The sequence below is a fragment of the Anas acuta genome, chromosome 3 (assembly GCF_963932015.1).
Source record: "Anas acuta chromosome 3, bAnaAcu1.1, whole genome shotgun sequence".
NCBI classification, from domain to species: domain Eukaryota; kingdom Metazoa; phylum Chordata; class Aves; order Anseriformes; family Anatidae; genus Anas; species Anas acuta.
Window position 1 is genome coordinate 14,809,192 of NC_088981.1, and position 21,130 is coordinate 14,830,321.

Genomic DNA, 21,130 nt, shown 5'->3' on the forward strand with positions numbered 1-21,130 from the left:
ATGACTATTCAGTAATGACGCATTGCTCAGTGGGATTATATATGTAAATTGATTCTTTTTTTTTTTTTTTTTGCATAACGTTCTTATTTTTCAATATCTATATAATTTTACTTAAAACTTCTTAGCAGCTTAATGATGGCAAACACAAGAATATTCAGAAGAACTCAAGTGTTGTAAATTTGCACTTTTTGTTTGTTTGTTTTGGACAATATTCTCTAAACAGGATCTGAGCCCCAGAGTCAGATTTGCTACCCTGATCCATTAGGCCTTGTCTCTAACAGAGACAAGAAACAAGCTGATTGACCAGTCCACTGCAAACAGACCTGTTTTGTAAAAATTGATCTATTCTCTTCCTCACTGAGTTAACACCGTGGAAAAACTGCTGGCAAAAGCTGTGCACTGCTTCTACCAGCTGCCTACAGAAGTAGGGTATGGGTCAGTAACTGCCATGGTAGACAAAGATTAAGTACCCAAATACTACTGAAAGCTAGTGGAAAGTGGACAGAAACCTAAGTGTACATGTACTTGAAAAAAATCTACCATGCATTGCTTAGATAAAACATCAAGCCCTAGCCTGTCAATAGACATAAAATGTGAAATTTTCTGTTCTACCCCTCACCCCCTCACCCCCCCCCCCAAAAAAAAGCTGATTTTCATTGATTTTTATTTGAAGTTGTCCTAATTTGGTCTCCAAACATAGAAATTTCAAATAAATAAATAAATAAATAAATAAATAAGCTAATAGAAGAAATTATTTTTATTCAAGCACAGTTAAATTATTTCATCATAAATTTTAATCAGGAAAATATGAATCAGTATAACGTGTAGTGGGGAAAATTAAGATAGCATGATGACTATGGAACAATTTATTTTTTTCATTCTGAGTCATTACAGAACTTTTAAAATTCAATATTATTTGGATTTTTTTTTAATGTGCTATAGAAAAATAAATCTCTTAAAACATCTTTTCACTTGTTTTAATTGTATATTGTCACTGTTATCTCCCATCCTAGTATGCTTTCCACCAGACTGTTTACCAGAGAGAGGGGTTTACATATTTGATTGGAACTAAAAGTTTGCAGATTTTCATCAATTCCTGATGTCAACTAAAAGAGATTAAAATTTAAATAAATAAATAAATAAAATAAAATACAAATCACATAACAAATCAAACTTTGGTAGAATTTTACTCAAGCCAGCAATGATGGTCACAGCAGGACAATAATATCTTCTCTTGCACTGAAAATTCATATCCCAAGACTGACTGGACAACATGTTTTGTCTTTTCTACTATTTCGATTGTAGAAAAGTTAACTTTTCTACTATTTTCTACTTTTCTACTATTTTCTACTATCTGGAAGGTGCTCGTAAACAAGTGCTACTATTCCTTTGGTCTCAGAAATATTTAAGGCATTTTTCTCATTAGTAATAGTCAAATTAAATGACTTCAAATGTCCTGGCCAAATTTACATCCTAATCTAAGTTATGATCTACAACCTGCATGCTGATTTTCTTACTGTAAATTGAATACAGTCCCTAATTTTTACCAATTTCTTCTACTCACTGCCAAAAAAACCTGTTTCTCCAGAGAAAATGGTATAGCAGTTGCAAAGAAAGTGATGTAATTTGTAAAATGTTTTATATTCCATTAGAGGAAATAGCAATATATAAATTGAAGACATTTTGAAACAGCTCCTCAGGTCGTACAGACAAGGAAGTTGCTTCAGAGAAATTACGGAGACAGGTGGTATAAATCTGCCACCACCTGCCTCAGTATAATCTCTTGGGCTGAGGATTGATACTGTTTCACTGAAAAAGGGATAATAACAACTTTGATAGAGAACCTGGCAAAAAAAAAAAACCAAAAAAAAACCAACTGTGACTAAATTAAAGTTCTATTTTTGTATTGTCCCACTCCCCTGTATCATTAGAACATTAAAGATATCTCCCATTTAGATACACACAGTTCTGTTTTCAAAGCTTTCATATAAAAAGCAGAATGTACGCTTTTAGATCCCACTCTACATTTTGTTATGTGCCTTCATATTTATATATGTAGATATACATATATAGATATGCAATATCTTTGTTACATAGCCACTAAATAAATATATTTATAAATTACTGATTGCTCAGGAATTTCTTGAACATAGGTTGCTTGGGATTGGACAATACTCCCAGAAACAGTAATGTATGAATATGTGTACACATTCTTACCTTGCTTTGCTCTCAGAGAAATCACTCCCTAGCTGGTCATTGGATCGAATCCAATGTGGCAATTGCAATTTTTGTTGCATTTAGATGATTATTTTTGACATGGGCATTCAAAGTCAGAGAAAAGATGTTTCCTATAATACCTTTGAACATATTAGACATATCAATACTGTGTCATATTCATCTTTGCTCCATTAGTCGTGACATTCCTGTCAATTAAAACAGTAATTGCCAGCAGGTGGCATCTGCTGTAGTTGCTTAAAGCAATGCTTCCTAAATTCCCTGATTATTGACCACCTTCAAAAATTAATCAAAAATCTATTCTGTAGAATTCAATTAAAAGTTCAAGTAGAATGGACTTGCAGTGGTCTTGGAGATTGTTCACCACGTCTTGGATTCAGATTTCTACAGAACATTTGCAATTTACTATTTCATTTGTAAACAGCAAATTGTCAAGGATCAAGTATCAAAAAATCAGGAACTTTGAAAACTATCAGTACTCGCTGAAGAATTTAAACTACAAAATTATGTAAGTTATTGATCCTACTGATTTAGAATATTAATTTCACAATGAATCATTAAATCTGTGAGGTTAAAATCAACAATCTACAGTTTCTTTGGAAAGTCACCTCAACTTTTATTATACCATTTAACAAATAATTCATTAAGATGACTATTTCTGAGTTTTGTCATAATTTATAAGGTATTTTTTGTGTCTTGAGGTCATAAAAATAATACTTTTATGGTTTTATTTATTCTTGTAAAATAAATGAAGCTAAAAATTTACATTCAAAAATTGCATTTACAGAAAAACTCTAGTACTAGTACATAAGAAATGCATTTCAAAAGTAATGGAAAAGTATTACAAGTTATTAAAATGCAGCACCAGCATTCAAGCATAGAAGGAGATACAAATGTAAAATAATATTGGACAGCCAGAGATGAGTAAGAATTAAGATCAGGATATTTCCATTTTTATGGTGGGAGTTTGTTATTAAAGATTTTATTTTCCATTCAAGTGACATGACATTGTTGATGTTTGTAATGGTTATACTTTAATATTTATTATTATATTTTGTTTTAATCTATAGTTTCTAATTATTGTCAGAATAGCCAACAAAGGAAAAAATAAAATAAAATAAAATAAAATAAAATAAAATAAAATAAAATAAAACAAGATAAAATAAAATAAAATAAAATAAAATAAAATAAAATAAAATAAAATAAAATAAAACAAGATAAAAAATAAACTGTTCTTATTAAGAACTTGACAAGTATGTTGTTAGCAAATTATTTTAATGATCAACAATTTCCATATATATTTATAAATAGAATATAAATATATATATTAGAGATTTATGGATATTTAGAGATTATTTAGAGATTTATGGATATCCTCTATATTTATAAAGATCCTCTCAATTTGGCTCTATACTATTTTTGTTATAATGTGTATATCAGCTAGCTCTTAGATTTTTTGCATGTTCTGGTAGCTTCTATGACCATCTCAATGCTTATTTACTTTGATCGCTAATAGCTCTATATGAGCTCTTTTCAAGCATTAAGAAGTCTTTGTATTTTCTTTTTCTTTCTTTCTTTCTTTCTTTCTTTCTTTCTTTCTTTCTTTCTTTCTTTCTTTCTTTCTTTCTTTCTTTCTTTCTTTCTTTCTTTCTTTCTTTCTTTCTTTTCTTTCTTCCTTTTGTTTTAATGAGGAAGAAAAAAGGGGAAGAAACAAAACAATCTGGACAGCTCATTCAGACTGGTAAAGATTTTTTTTTAAATCTGAAGAGACCTAGTCTGTGACTGCAGTGTTATAGAGAGAGTTCAGCAACAATTACTGAAAAATAAAACAATAAAAGTAAAACAATAAAAGCTATGATATGCTTTCTAAAATATTGAGAATTTTGTTTTACAATAATCATCTTAAACACAACTAGGTAACAAGGGTTACAAGCAATACATTAACTTACACACACGCACAAAAGCCTGCTGTAGATTACAGAAGTATATTGTCCTACTTGTGTGGTGCTCCAAAAGAAGGTATAAAGTGGTATTAGGAAGAGGTAAAGAAATGACTTTCCAAGGTACTGATATGATGTTTCCTTGGTTATTGCATACAATGAGGATCCACATCTTTCTTACAAGTTTTCCTAGTAAGCAAATAGTTCTAACAAACTAAAAAATGTCATAGGTAACCCACACTGATGTTTCAATGTGCTACTGGAAACCAAAAATCTTTCTCTTTAGTATCCCAGTTGCAATGCCGTGTTTCAAAGTGTGCCCTGGGAGCTATTATCAATTCCTGCACATGCAGAAACGCAGGGAAATATCTGAGCAGAGAGCTCACATTGAGCCAAAACACTCCAAATGGAAAAAAGAGGAGGCAAGGCACTTGGACAAGGAAAAGAACAGCCACTTGTGGCACAAGATGTTTAGCCAGTTTCAACGGAAAATACCATGGTTTCAAGCAAACAACCAAACCAACCAACCACGAGCAAAAAGCAGACAAAAAACATGCACACACAAACACACCAAAACAAGAAAAGACAAGACATTTTTAATTGAAAAGATAAAATAAGACAACCATACTGAACAAGCTTCAGAAATATTCTAGAAAAAAGAAAAAAGTGTATGATTGTTAGATCATAAGATTCTGATTTACCCCCACTTTGGTTGGAAAACCTCACCTTAAAAGCTGAAGAGAAAGATAGGTTTCTCTGGACAACAACAACAAGTCTTTAGTTTGGTATTTTACACAAATAATCAGTGATAGATAACAGCATACTAGATTACAGTTCGCCCCCCTCCCTTCACCCCATCAATTACTGGTATCTGCAGAAATTTAATCACATCTGTGCACAGCGTTATTGCAAGGGGTCCACCATCAAGTAAGAAAAGGCTATCACACAGTGCTTAGCTTGTGTGGTAAAGCTGCCATTGACACTACCAGTCAATTGAACTGCAGATAGCCACAGTGAATTCACTTTCAGCTCATAAGAGGACTGAGTTCCTTGCATCAGACACACGCTACACCATTAATCAATATTAGAGTATAGTATATAATTGGAAAAATTGCTATCATCCTCTCTGGTTGCAGGAATTACTCAAAGACACTACACTTTCTCTAGCATATTTATCTCTTTCAGTTATTTTAGTCATTAATTTCAGCAGGTAACTCCATAAATCCCTCACAAAATCTTAACCTGATCCTGGAAACAAATGATATGTTTATAGTGCACAAATTCCCTTTTTCTTGCTTGTGCCAGTGTAAATTTTAATCCAGATTAATATTTACAGTCATGAATTTGCATCTTACTTATTTCTCTTCTCTGATATAAGAGTATTTGCAAAATGGCAGAATAATCCACTCTTCTGTCAAAGTATCTCATTGTCTGCCTTGGATTTCTCTCTAGTTGCTTGACATTACAATAGCAAAGCATTCTCATTCTCATTCGCATCTATTTCTGGTGAGTACAAGGTTTTATTTTGCAATTGCTTTCAGGAAAATAAATTAAAGGGAAGATAGGGAGAGGGAAAGAATAACCATTAATATCAATTAATATCAATTAATGGTTATCATCATTAACCTGCAAAAAAGCTGTTTGATCCAAGACATGTAATTGAAAGTAGTGATAAAGTGTGAGATGTCATGGAATCCTCTTAAGATGTGATATGAGAAATTTATTCAAACTAACTTAGCAGAAAAGTCTGACAAATATATATTATTTTATGATTGCTTTTGACAAATACATATTGCTTTATGATTGCTTTTACCTTTGCTTTTAAATTATCATTCCCTACTTCCTATCCTCTGTTGATATCTTTTTCTAGTATTTTGGTACACAGTAGGACCAGGAAAGTTGAAAATGACCATCTGAAATTAACCTCAGCCATGCTTTTGCTGTCTTTTTTAGAAAATCAAATCCAGAGAAATCCTTCAGCTTCATGTGTTTATAGAAATAATAGTTTTTTGCAAGAGGTGTTCTTTTTAAGATTTACTTTCCTGTAAATGTTTAGTGACATTTTCTCCCTAGTATTTTTACCACATATTGAAGGAAATCCACTAACATTGATAACCTTTCTCCTCCTTTGCCTCTAGCAACAAAAGTTTACAGACCACCCAGATTCATAAAGACATCAAGGTCCTGCAGAAACAAGGAAGCAGAAAGTTGGTAGATGTACCAATTCCTACATGTGAACCTATGACGCAATGCCAGTAAGATATAGTGTCTGGGACTCTTCAGCAGCCAGTACAAGGCTTTTAGCCAGCTTCAACAGCACATAAAAGCCTTTCATAGATCTGACAGCACAACCACCTTTTTTGTACCTCCAAAAACATTTGTCTGGCCCTTCATTTCCGCTGCCATTAACAGGTTATCTCAAAGGCTGCAGCAGAAATAGAGTTTTTATGCATGCATTACTCACATCCTGTAAAAAATGTCCATCAAAGACAGACATGAGGGCTACTTAAGGCATATTCCATACCATTCCAGATAAGGCTGTCTTTCCAACAATAAACTAATGTTCTATCTGCAACCACATGTAATGAGGCAAACCACAAAGAGTAAACACCTTTGAGCTGCACTGGAAAGTTCTTTTTATTTATTTATTTTTTTTTTTAAATAGGGCCAAAATGTGAACTATCATTTTCTAACTATTTTTTTTTCTATACAATTTTTGAAGGAAGCCAGACTATTTAAGAAAAGGAGATGAAGGGTGAGGTAGCAGAACCCAATTTCATTTCAAGACTGTCAAAGATCAACTGTTTGCTTGAATCTTCAGTAAGGGTAGCAGGGATTGCTCTTGAACAAAATTATGTTACAGTGCACTTCAGCATTTTGATAGTAAAATAATTTGTTTTCGTCTTCAGGTATTTGAAACCAGTCTTTCAGCAGACATACAACTCCTAACGTGGTTTACTTTGGATAACGCCTGTGGGTGGAAAGAATGTTTTGATTTAGGTTCTCATATACTTAAGTATCTGGAAGGCAGACAGAAACATCTTCATTATTTCCCATAAAAATGTATGATACAAGGTAATTTAGGTTTTTCTTGTTTCTGTTGCAGTATGTGCATAGGCCAGCTTTGAACAAGTTCTAACCATTAAAGTACAGCATTTTCATAACAAATTAAAGCAAACATAGATCTAATATCTCTGATATACAGATCATGTGAGTTTCTAATTTCACATCAGTTGATGTGGAGCCTTGGACTATACGAAAAGAAAATTACTCCAGATATTATTTTGAAACTTTTTGGTTTTTAATTGTTCCAGATTCATTCAATATACCTTATTAATGGTTAAATGTTTAAGAAGAATAACATATTAAATAAATAGTAGTACAAGTACACTAAGTAAACATCTTTATTCTCAATGAGTTACCCTCTCAGACTGAGTTCACCTCATCACCGCATTCTGAAAGTGGAGCATTTGAAATCAGTGGAATGAAGTTGTTTGAGTCTAAATAAATATATAAATAAATAAATAACATATTTGTATGTTTATGGAAGAAACATATTTTTGTTGTTTTTGTTTGTTTTTCCAGGTTAGATCATTGTACTTGGGGATACTGGGACAAGAGAATAATGAAATAACTACTGCTGCCCAGAACAGTGTTTTCAGATAACTTTTGCAGCTTTCTGAAATGTTCTACTGCAAATTAGAGTTTTTAGGTCTAAATGGGACACTTGGCATCTACTGTATTCTTAGAAGTACTTATTGTGTAATATATATATAAATATGGCATTTATAGACATAGAAATATGACATTACCTGACTCTTAATAAACAAATAAATAAATGTCTTACCAAGATTCATTAACCAAATGAGCAATTACAAACTAAAAATACAAACTACTTTCAATCCAAATTCAATGCAACTCATTGCACTTAGCAACAAATCTAAATTTCTCATCCCAGTTCTGTCCTGTACTTATTGCTTTCTTTTCATGATATTGTTTCATTTCTCTGATTTGAGTTCTCATAACCAGTGCCCATTTTTCTTTCTATATTAGATCTACAGAGTGACTACATGTATATAAGTGTCATAAAGGTTAATCTGAGATGAAAATTTGAATGCACAAAAGTTGAGCTAAAATTGTTTTTTTCTTTGAAGGTTTTAGATCAGATTTCATAAACCACCTTGTGTTTCATTCAGACTAAAGTGTCATTTTAGAGTTCTTTAACATCAAGATAAATACATGTAGTCTAAGGGGTAAAATGATAAAACTTTTTTTGATAAACCTTTCCCTTAAAACACAACATTTTAATGTTTGTAACTTTCTAAAAGACAGCTCAAATGCTATGTTAAAAATCAGAATTGTAGGCTAAGAGGATCATAGAATACTTTGGTTTGGAAGGGACCATAAAAATAATCTAATTGCAACCCTTGCCATGGGCAGGGACACCTTCCACTAGACCAGGTTGCTTAAAGCCCCATCCAACCTGGCCTTGAACACTTCCAGGGATGGGGCATTCATAGCTTCTCTGGGAAACCTGTCCCAGTGTCTCACTACCCTCTAAGAATTTCTTCCTTATAAACTAAATCTACCCTCTTTTAGTTTAAAGCCATTATCCCTTGTCCTTTCACTACACTCCCTGATAAAAAGAGTCCCTCTCCAGCTTTCTTGTAGGCCCCTTTAGGTACTGTAATGCCTAAATATAAGGTCTCCCTGGAGCCTTCTCTTCTACAGGCTGAACAACCTCAACTTTCTTAGTCATCTGATGCCCACTCAACTTCAATCTCTTCCCCTGTTGCTCTGTGGGGTTCCTCCCACAAGATGCTGTCCTTCCTGAACTGATTATATGTGGGCTTCCCACAATCTAAAAACAGTTCTTCAAGAATTGCTCCAACATGGGTCTGTACCATGGGTGGCATCTCCTGCCAGACCTCACGCTCCACTGTGTTCTCCTCTCCATGGGCTGCAGCTCCGGCCCCAGGCCTGCTCCTGGGGGGGCTCTCCATAGGCCGCAGCCTCCTCCAGGCCACCTCCACCTGCTCCACTGGGGGCTCAGGAGATCACATCAAAGGAGACACAGACTGGGGGCACAGCAGATCTCCACAGGCTGCAGCGTGGAGATCTGCTCTGCCGTGCGTGGTACAACATGGACCCAAGGGGGAAAGCCTGCTCCACCATGTGGCCTCTTCAGCCTGCAGGGGAGCTTCTGCTCCAGTGCCTGGAGCACCTCTTGCCCTCCTTCTTCGGCACTGACTTTGATGTCTGCAGGGCTGTTTCTCTCACAATTTCCCACTCCTCTCTCCCAGCTCCTGTTGTGCAGGTTTTTCTTAGACCTACTATCACAGAGGCACAACATGCGTCACTCACTGGCTCAGTTTTGGTCAGCAGTGGGTCGCTTTTGGAGCTGGTTGAAACTTGCTCCTATCTAATACAGGGCAGCTGCTGGCTTTTCACACACAAGCCAGCCCTACAGACCCCTCTCTCCCCCATTACCAAAACCTTGCCACATATGCCCAATGCAACCTGCCATTTTTAAAAAATATTGTTATGTACGTAGAGACTTCATAGAAAAGGATGGCCAACTGAATCAAAACTTGGATGAATACTGAGAGATGCAAGAACCTCTGAGCATGCAGCGTTGCAATGCCTAAAACAGTACTGTGAAGCAAACAGAATCAGAAACATACAGAAAAGTGTCTACTGCTCACAAAGGAGACATCCTGGGTTTTTGGTATCCTCTCGGTCCCTGCTACACATGAAATCTACAATCCAGCACCACAGGGTCTCAGGAAATGAGGATTAAGATTATAGAGATTTTACTATTGAAGAGGGACTTTAGTGGTTTTCCTCCCAGTCTCTGAGTAGAAAAAGGGTAGTATATGGTCTATAGACAACAGAGGCACTTAGAGATTAGACTACATTGTTCCTCCAGCCATATTTTGGCCAATCAGATCCTGATAGATTATACATACCATGTTGTCTTTTCAGGAAGTTTTAGTGATTACCTGAAAAAGACATTTGAAGTATGTAAAAATCTGGAATTAGTTAAGGTACTTTATGAAAAACTAGACAAAGTTAAAATACCAGTCCAAATGAAACATCATTAATGGCTTAGGACACATTGGGTTATTGAATTTTGAATTGGGCTTTGAAAATCCTGCTTAGGGATTCTTGGGATTCAGATAATGACTGGAAAGTTAAAAGGAGACAGTAAGCTAATCAAATTTTTGAATAATTTAAAGCCTGGGAAATGAAACACTAAGTATATTTCACAAAAGGAATAATGACAGCGAGATAAATTGAAATATATATATATAGACTGGCATCAATTACATAGTTGGGCAGAGACATGTACAGGCACTTAAATAGAGACAAATAATGAGAAATGAAGAAACAGTAGAAAACAGAAGATAACTCCAACATCTTGGATAACTCATTACGCATCAAAACAAGTAACAAGAAAGCAAATGCAGACCTCAATGGCGTTATTAGGAGCATTATGTAAAAAATGAGCAATTAGCACACTTCTCTTTATTTTTCAATGTTAAGGGCCTGCCATCACCATTTTTGTCATATTTCAAAAAGAGAATAAATGAAGTAGGGAGGTCACAACCTTGAATGACAGAGAATGATTAAAAGTTAGGAAAGTGAAGCTAATGATAAAAGGGTATACTTAGACTGGAGAAAAGATAACCCAAGAAAAATTATTAGAAAATAACAATAAAGATGTTATAACAGGAGGGTCATCAACTTGTCAGTGAGGACAAAAACAAAATATTCTTAAACTGCAACACAAATTATTCTGTTTAAACTTAGGAAAAGTAATTTTCAAATGCCAAAAAGTTGATTCTAGATACTGTGGTAAAAATCAGTTATGTCTATCCAGAATCTTAGAAAGAAATATAAACATCAAGCAAATACATATAAGCATTTTCACATGAAATTGTTATTAATACATCCCTTACTATAATATTTTGAATGGAAGGGGTAGGCATGTATTGTTACTGAAGGGAAGATTTTCATTTATATAAAATATACAATTATACAATATATATCATTAAGTCATCATTTAACAAACTAACTTTTGAAAGAAAATGTTGGAACAGAGGCACATATTAAGCAAATGTTTAAGTTTCCTTAAGAAATTATTGTATAATGATTCTGGATGAATATCATGTGCATTTTGATTTGATCAATCCTACATGACTTTCATATATTCTATAGAATAGAATTCTAGCAGCCTCTGTTCTCTTCAGGAATCTGCCTGGTAGAGTACCATAGGACAAAGCCCTGGAGGGAAGAGGGGCCCAAGAAAGCTGGTTAATATTCAAGGATCACCTCTTCCAAGCTCAGGAGTGATGCATCCCAGCAAAGAGGAAGTCAGACAAAAAAATGCCAGGAGGCCTGCATGGATAAGTAATGAGCTCTAGGCCAAAATCAAGCAGAAAAAGGAAGCCTACAGAAGGTGGAAGCAAGGACAGATAGCCTGGGAAGAGTAGAGAGAAATCATCCGAGAAGCCAGGGATCAGGATAGGAGACCTAAAGCCCTATTAGGATTAAATTTGTCTAGGGACATCAAGAGGAATGAGAAAACTTTCTGTAGGTACACCAGTGATAAAAGGAAGTCTAGGGAAATTGTGGGCACTCTCTGAATGGAAACGGGATGGCTGGTTATCTGGGATATTGAGAAGACTGAGGTGCTCAATGACTTTTTTGTCTCAGTCTTCCCTGGTAAGAGTTCTAGCCACATAGCTTGAGTCCCAGAAGGCAAAGGCAGGGTCTGGGAGAATGAAGAACCACCCACTGCAGGAGCCGGAACGACTGAAAAATTCTCCACTCAGACTCCTTTTGTCTAGGAACCACAGTTCCCTCAGCCATTCCTCATAAGAGCTGTTCTCTAGACATTTCACTAGCTTTATTGCCCTTCTCTGGACATGATCCGGTATCTCAATGTCTTTCTTATAGCTAGGAGTCCAAACTTGAACACAGTATTTGAGGTGCAGCCTCACCAGAACGGGGACAATCACTTCCCTAGTCCTGCAGGCCACACTATATCCAATAGAAGCTAGGATACTGTTGGAATTCTTGGCTTTCTTGATCAAAACTTTCATAAGTTTTGATCTGTCATCACTATGTAATATATGTATCTCTACAGGAAGGAACTGTTCTCTAAGTTTAAATGGACTAGTGATCTCTACCGAAGGTAGAAGGCTGTACCTTCTAATTTTCATAGAATCATAGAATAACCCGAATTGGAAGGAACCCACAAAGATCATTGAGGCCAACTTCTGGTTCCACACAGGTCTACTCAGAAATTCAGATCATATGATTGAGAGCGTAGTCCAAACATTTCTTAAACTCTGACAGGCTTAGTGCTGTGACTATGTCCATGGGGAGTCTGTTGCAGTGTGTGACCACTGTCTCGGTGAAGAACCTCTTCCTGATATCCAACTTGAACCTCCCCTGTCACAGCTTGACTTCATTCCCTTGGGTCCTATTGCTGGTCACCAGAGAGAAAAGATCAGTGCCTGCCCCTCCGCTCCCACTCATGAGGAAGCTGTAGACTGCAATGAGGTCTCCCCCTAAGCCTCCTGTTTTCTAGGCTGAACAGGCCTAGTGACCTCAGCTACTCCTCATACGTCTACCCTCTAGACCCTTCCCATCTTAGTAGCCCTTCTCTGGACACTCTCCAAAAGCTTCAAGTCCTTTTTGTACTGTGGTGCCCAGAACTGCAGACAGTACTTGAAGTGATGCTGCGCAAGCTCAGAGCAGAGTGGGAGAATCACTTCCCTCTACCGGCTAGCGATGCCGTGTTTGATGCACCCTTGGATACGGTTGGCCCTCCTGTCTGCCAGGGCACACTGCTGGCTCATATTCAACTTGCTATCAACCACAACCTCCTGATCCCTCTCAGTGGGGCTGCTCCCCAGCGTCTCATCCCCCCAGTCTGTCTGTACAGCCAGGGTTGCCTCATCCCAGGAGAAGGACCCAGCACTTCCTAAACTTCATGTGGTTGGTGATTGCCCAGCTCTCCAATCTGTCCAGATCTCTCTGCAAGGCCTTTCCACCCTCGACAGTCAACACCTCCTCCCAGTTTAGTGTCATCAGGAAATTTGCTCAAAACACCTTCTAGTCCTACATCTAAATCATTTATAAAAACATTGAAAAGAACTGGCGTAAAAATGGAGCCCTGGGGAACCCCACTGGTTACTGGCCACCAGCCTGATGTGTAACACCATTTAGCATAACCATTTGAGCCCTACCCATCAGCCAAATTTTCACCCATTGTATTATGTTTTTATCTAGCTGTATGCTGGACATTTTGTCCAGTAGGGTCCTATGAGAAAACATATTGAAAGCTTTACTGAAATCCAAAAATATTACATTAACTGGCTTCCCTTGATCCATTAGATAGGTAATAATAAAAGGAAATTAATTTAGTTAAGCAGGACCTACCCCTTGAGAACCCATGTTGGCTGGGACCAATGACTGCATTGTCCTCCAGGTGTGTTTCAATAACTCCTAGGATAATCTTCTCCATAATTTTACCAAGCACTGATGTGAGACTGACAGGCCTGTCAGTCCAGGGTCTTTCTTGCCCTTCTTGAAAATTGGCACAACATTTGCCAGCTTCCATTCAGCTGGGGCATCTCCAGATTTCCAAGACCATTGAAAAATAATTGTCAGTGGTCCCACAAGACATCAGCCAGCTCTCTGAGCACTCTGGGATGAATCCCATCAGGCCGCATGGGCTTGTATCAGTCCAGGTGGAGTGGCAAATCCCACACATGTTTGGTGTTGGCTGGGAGTTTATCATTCCCACCTCAGAGCACCTGGGGTCCCAAAGCCCATTATCAACGTTGAAGACAGAGGCAAAGAAGGCATTAAATGCCTCTGCTTTGCCTATGTCCTTGTTTGTGAGGTAACCATCCCCATCAAGTAGTGAACCTATGTTTTCTCTGGTCCTCCTCTTTCTGTTCACATATTTTAAAAAGCCCTTTTTATTGTTTCCCACAGACTTTGCCTGACCTGCTTCCAGCAGCCATACACTTTCTTTTTATGCCTAAGATCCACAAGAAGATCCCTGGACAGCTAAGCCAGCCTTCTGCCTTGCCTGCTGAACTTCCAGTATTTTGGAATTGCCTGATCCCATTCTTTTAGGAGGCAGTGCTTAAAGACTGTGCAACACTGATGGACACCTTCAAAAGCAATTTCCCAAGGGACCTTATTAACTAGTTTCCTGAGCAGCCTGAAGTCCCCATATCCAGGGTTGAAGTTTTGGTGGCAGTTTTCCTCCTTCTTTTAATTAAGATCTAACATTTTAAATGAAGATCTAACAAATTCCCAGTATTCCACATTAATCCCATCCTGAAATGGGGTTTAAGAGTCCTAAACACAACCAATTCGAATATCTAAAAATGTGTGTGGAGAAAAGAAAAAGCTGTAATACAAAAAAAAATACTGCAAGCAGAGATTCATAATTGGAGACATTTCTCACAAAGACCTAGAAATAGATTTTATTGTTTAAATAAAGAAGAAAAATATCTTGAATACTTTTAACATTTACTTGTTTACAATTCACCACAACTATACACAAAGCTAAAAAAGCATATATATATATATGTATATAAAATAAAATCCCCAAAATGTGTTGACCCGTTATGCATAAGTTCTTCAATATGGAATAAAGAGTTCTTCAATATGGAATAAAGAGCTCTATGTCATAAAGCTCTATGTCATATGTTCAATAACTACTGAATCAGCTATACATGTATATTGTATCAAGCTTAGAAATTTATTAGGCAAGAAAACAGAAAAGAACATATATCACATATCAGCTATCTAATATTTTACTTTGTCATACTAAGTACATATTCCAAAAATAATGACATTCCAGCAATCCATGGATCTCAGCATTTTTTCTCTTTGCTCATTGGAAGGGAAAACACTGTCACATTTTTCTGCAGATTCATTAAGTATGAGGATTAACAAAGTGTCAATGAAGAATGTTATATTGTACTTTGTGAGATGCTGTGAAATCAGAAAGAACCATCTGCCATGCTTTGCAAAACTACTAAATGGACTTGGCCACGATCACCAAGATAACTGTTAAAAGTCCAATTATAATCCTAGCTATATATCATTTTGTCTGAAAAGAATGATTTTCACACAATGTGTCTCTTCACCAGTTTTGCAAACTGCAGTTCCTAAATATTTTATTGAAATTCTGGTTTAAATATGCACATTAATATCAGCCATTAAAACCAACAAAAACAAAGAAATACTCAAAAGCCATTGAAATAGCTACTACTTGAATTCTGACATTATGAATTCAAGTTTCCCTTAAATGTGTAGCCTGATTAAGAATAAATGCATTGTTATTTTCTTCAGTTTGTTCTGAATGAATCCAAATGTACTATCAGCTAAACCTGATGAGAGACACAGATATTCTGAACTTTCAGTGAATATCTCAGGTGGTTGCTGAATGACAAACAAATTCATTTGATGCACCATAACCCCAGTGGAATAAAATCTTCCCCGATAAATATATTATTCAAAGTCAAAACATAGCTCTCTAATTTCAGCTGAGGACACTACAAAATGTCTATGACAATGAGCTGAAAATTATTAAAATATCTGTTGCAGAGATTCACTTCTGTTTTCTGAATTTGGAGGTTGCTAGGTGATGAAAAATAAGTTGATTGAATCAATAGAAAATGCTTGTGGGGAACTATGAAATGGCATGCAAGGTACCATTCTTTGAACATGAATTAGCATAGTTATGAAAAAGAATCCATTTTATAGAATTACAGTTCTGAAGACTTGATAAGAAATTACTACCTGAAGACATGAGCATGAAAATTATTCTGGAGGCACTTAATGGTTAATAATAAAAGGCAATAAATAACTGAGAAAAGAAGAAAATCTGGGAAGATGTAAGAAATCAAACAGACAGGCAACTTTTTAGATCTAGAAAAACTGTAACTGAAACCATTTTTGATGCAATTAAGGAAAAATTCTCTGGAAAATATCTATTCATATATGTATAGTCAAAGACAAAAAATAAAAAAAGTGTCTCCGCCTTTGTTTAAAAAGTCTGATCAGCTTCCTTAGCTAATTAGAAGACTTGCATCACTTTTTGAGAACAATAGTGTCAAGGGCAGAGACTGACCAAACTATCATGAACACAAGTACAGTACCCTCTATATTTCCTAGGAACTACAACATGAAAGTTCTAAGAAAACCACTATGTTTTCTTACATAAGAAATGTTATTTTACAAAAATAAAAATCTAAATAACTCAATGCAATGATCAAGCCATACTTTTACATTCTGAAGGTTTTACTGGTATACTTATTTTCATCTTTCTAATGTAATACTGCCTTGGATATACTTTTTTTTATATATATATATAAAAAAAAAAAAAAAAAAAGCTTACATTTCCTTATAGCAAAGAATGGTGATGCAAATGGATTGAGGGATTACAGAAAGTGAAGTTACAGGTGAGAGCAATGGTGAAAATGGACAATTTAGACATGTGAGTAAGTGAAAATGGAATGCAAAACCATTTACAGTAATTTAACTTTAACCTTGGGCACAATTATAGGGACCTCCCTGGGAACCAGATGAAAGCAAAAAAATGCAGGTCCAAAAACAGTGGAAAAATCTGAATGCTACCTTTGCAAAATCTGTCACAAAACGTGGTATGGGTATGGAAAACTTCCAAGATGGTTGTTGATGTTAAGATCTAGCAGGAGTCTTGATTTTCTATGTGTTTACTTTAGGCCACAACTTAAATTCAGAGCAGCATTAGGACATTTCCCATGAATGTGTTTTTTCCTTTGGTAGCTCTCATAGCCTTTAGGAGGTTTTCGGGCATACCACTGGCTACTAGTAACATCAAACTGAAACTGTTTCTGCATTTCAGGCATCCTTTTCTTTTGTCTAGCTTCTTTCAGATTATTTAGGTACACTGTCAAAATAGTTTTTATGCCAATAGACTTAAAATGCCCATGCATTCTTGGATGACCATGATTGCTAACCCTGGGGAAATTTCACACCAACACTTAAGTGCAGTTTTACTCTGTTGGCATTAGCAGGATTGAGAATTTAGCACAATTAGGCTCTTTATGAGAGTATGGGAAATGGTATAAAGCAAACAGGAAGGTATGTGATTACATTTTGCATGTTATCAAACCCAGACAAGCTGTCCCAGAAGATGTTATGTTCTGCCTTTCTGCAGGACTTACTAGCCTGGAGCAAGCCTAGTGCTAAACTACATCTACCTGGTTTCCAGAGAGCTTGTAACAAAAAGCCTTCAGCTTTCTGAAAAACACCAGCTTTCTGCAAAAACACTAGGCAATTACTTTGTCAAATAAAGTTTATCTTACAAGAGATGCTCAGGTTACCTCAGAGTTCCCAGCATTGATCTTGCTTTTGGACATCTGGCAATGATGGAAATTTTCTTGAAAAAAAACTATTTTAGTCTAAACATGGCTTGGGGCAGGTGCATAAATTAATTTTACCACAATGACTAAACATGCTATGGAAATAGTCAAGATGAAAAGGGGAAGGATTCCTAAAACCTCAGAACCTATGGAGAAGAGTGTGCTAGTTGGATGAAGATAAAGAGTAATTGCAATAAGGCAAGACCAGAAAGTGAAACAGATCTGATGTCCAATAAGCCAGTTTGTCTACAAGCAGTTTTGAAACTTTCAAAGTATTTTGAAAGATTTAAGGAGAAAATTGTAACAGCACAGTAATCATTAAGTTAAGCAGTATACGAATATTATAGGACTTAAATACAAATACACAAAGTATCTCAGGCCAGAAGAATTTATTGCTAAACTTTTTTTTTTTTTTTTTTGGAAGAGGGGGGGTAGCAACATCAATTTTGTCAATATTGATATTTAGAAATTGTTTAGATTTTTCTTATGGAGAATAGAAAACCAAACATTTCATTAATACAAAATAGTCAAAGGTTTGATTTTTTACTGTGTGAAGGCTGAAACTGAATAACATTGGTTTCAAAGGTTTGAAGTGATGTTTGGAGTGACTTTGGGGGAATATTTTTCCATACTTTTTTACGATTCTTCATTAGGGACTTCTGCTGACACTTTTTTCTTCAAGTGCATGTTTTCTTGTTATGGAACTACAATGCCTAAGTCCAAAGTTATTAACATATAATGCCAAGTTTGCATCATGTTCAATGTATATTGTATGTAGTTAAACAATGTAATGTATATAATGTTAAATTTAAGATATAGTGACATCCAGAAAAGAGAAAAACATCTTTTCTAGTGTAAATGAGATAGCAAACATATCAAAAATACTATTTTGGAAATACACACATATTACACCTAGAGCAAATCCAACAAAATATCTGTGTCTATCACATACAACATATTTAGTCACATGAGAACATAATCGATTGTTCTTAATCTCAAAATAGCATATTTCTTCATTTCTTCTGATTGCTCTCGAGTACATATTATTTATGTTATAAAATTATTTGAAACCTGATGGTCTAGTTTTCTCTTCAGGGTGGTAGTACTGTTAAATGAAGGCATGATTTTGGTACCTAAAGCACCACACTTAATTTGTTATTAACAATTATGCAGTCAGGAATCAGATTTACAATTTATAAATATTTTGACAGTCACTGGGCATTCATAGCAGTGGCTATAATTTTGACAGGAATTATTTAGAAGTCATGAGCAGTTCTCTTGTGTAATACATCTGTTATGTGCTTGCAAAATGAATACCAAAACTAATTCGGTGATCACAGACACAAGCACACCAAATGGCAAGTACTCTGTAAAAGGTTTACAAGCTACTAATAGGCTGAGTATATTCTACCAAAAAAAATTGCACAAATGACTCTAAATTTTAAATATACCTTCAGAAGTCAAAGAGAGATTGTGCTAAGGTTGTTAATGGAATTATGTAATATACTTATAATCTGAATTTTTAACTTAACTTTAAAATATTGTTGAAACCAAATGAAGAAAAAAGACTTACTCATCTATAGAAATACTTTAGCCCTGTTGTCACTGTGGTAACATTGATTCTGTCAGTAGTGAGGGTACATTTGACATAAATTGCTACAACTAAGTCCCCTTACTTATCACAGACTTATCACAAGTTGTCTGTGGCAAAGAACAGAGGTCATATGTATCCACTTTCTCAGCTCACTTCTGGAGATGACTGAAAGCAGAAAAACTGTCAAATGAGACTTTGAAAGCTCTTCTTTTTCTGTATTGCTGGACTAAACACCAAGACAAGGACATTAATTTGAATATCAGTATGAGCAATGTTACAGCTAGTAAAGATTTTTATGATCTGCAAATTTAGCTTATTACACATTAATCACTACTGCAGTGCATACATCATTGAAATTTCTGATTAAGTTGGTGGGTAAGCTTCTTAGTTTGCAATTTGGTTACTGTTAGCTGTAGGGAATAACACAACTGAAATCATCAGTTACAGATACAAACTTATCACCAGGAAGATCAGAATATAGCTTTTAATCAAAAAGGGAATAAACAAACAACAACAAAAATACCACAAAGCATTAAGCTTATACTCTTCTTTGCAAAAATAGGATATATATTTTTTTTTAACCTCATAATTTTGTCACATTTAGATTTACAGCAAAGTCGAAACCCAGGAAACCTTTGAGCACCATTATTAATATCTTTCTGAGCCTTAATTTTCATCAGATAAATGACACTAGAAGTAATACATACAAGTTATTACAAACAAAACTGAAACTTATCAGAGAATAAGTTAACCAGATCTGTACTATAATTTAACTATGTGTACTAAAACATTATTGTTTTTATGACTATAATGATATGATTCAGCAGAGCATAAGATATGGATTAAGCCTTCAGCATGTTAGAATTAGTAGCTTTAGAAATCGAAGAAATAACGTACAGCCTTTCATTACTGCTAAATGAACTACAGGGAGTTAGGGGTCTTAATATGTTCTTCAGTGTTTGCTCTTCTATTTTTATTTATTTATTTATTTATTTGATAGCAGAAATCACATTGCCTTTGCAAACATTTCATAATCTTGACTAAGTGGGTGATGGAGTTCAACCTGAACTTTTCAGTCAATATCCAAGTTCAACATCAGACAAAATGAATTCACTCATCTCTCCCTCCATGCCTTGTGGCAAATAAATGTTCCAGTACTGCAGCAAAATTTTAAATTTGTACCTGTGTGTTCACATGTGAAGGCTTTACTTGGGAATAAATAATGCATAATTCAACAATATACTATTTACTTCAGAAAACATAATGTGATTGATGCAATCAGACACAATATGCTGAAGTACATAACAGAGCAGTTGAAGATTTGGGAGAAAGGAGAAGAATAAAACCAAACCACTTATATTCCTGAAGTAGGAAGAAAAAATTATCAGACATTCATAAAAGAAATCCAGGCACCAAGACACGAAGGTATGATAAAAAAATACTCATATTTTCAGTTTGCTAATATCAGTAATCATGGACCCGGTACTATTTATTTTCACTTTACATGGTTTCAAATTTTTAGGTTTTTTAAATTTTGCTGTAGCATATCCAAAATTTTCACAAAATTGGAGAATTGTGGAATGATTTGGGTTGGAGGTCCCTTCCAACCCTCCCACCATGGGCAGGAACACCTTTCACTAGATCAGGTTCTTCAGTGCCCCATCCAACCTGGCCTCAAGGACTTCAGGAGGGATCGGACATCCATAACTTCCCTAGGCAATCTGTTCCAGTGCTTCCCCACCCTCCCTGTAAAGAATTTCTTCCTCATATCTAACCTAAACTTACCACCTCTTAGTTTAAAACCATTACCACTTGTCCCATCACTATAATCTCTGATAAACAGGCAATCCCCATATTACTTTATTACATATTACCCCCTTTAGTGGAAAGCCCCTAGAAGGTCTCCCTGGTGCTTT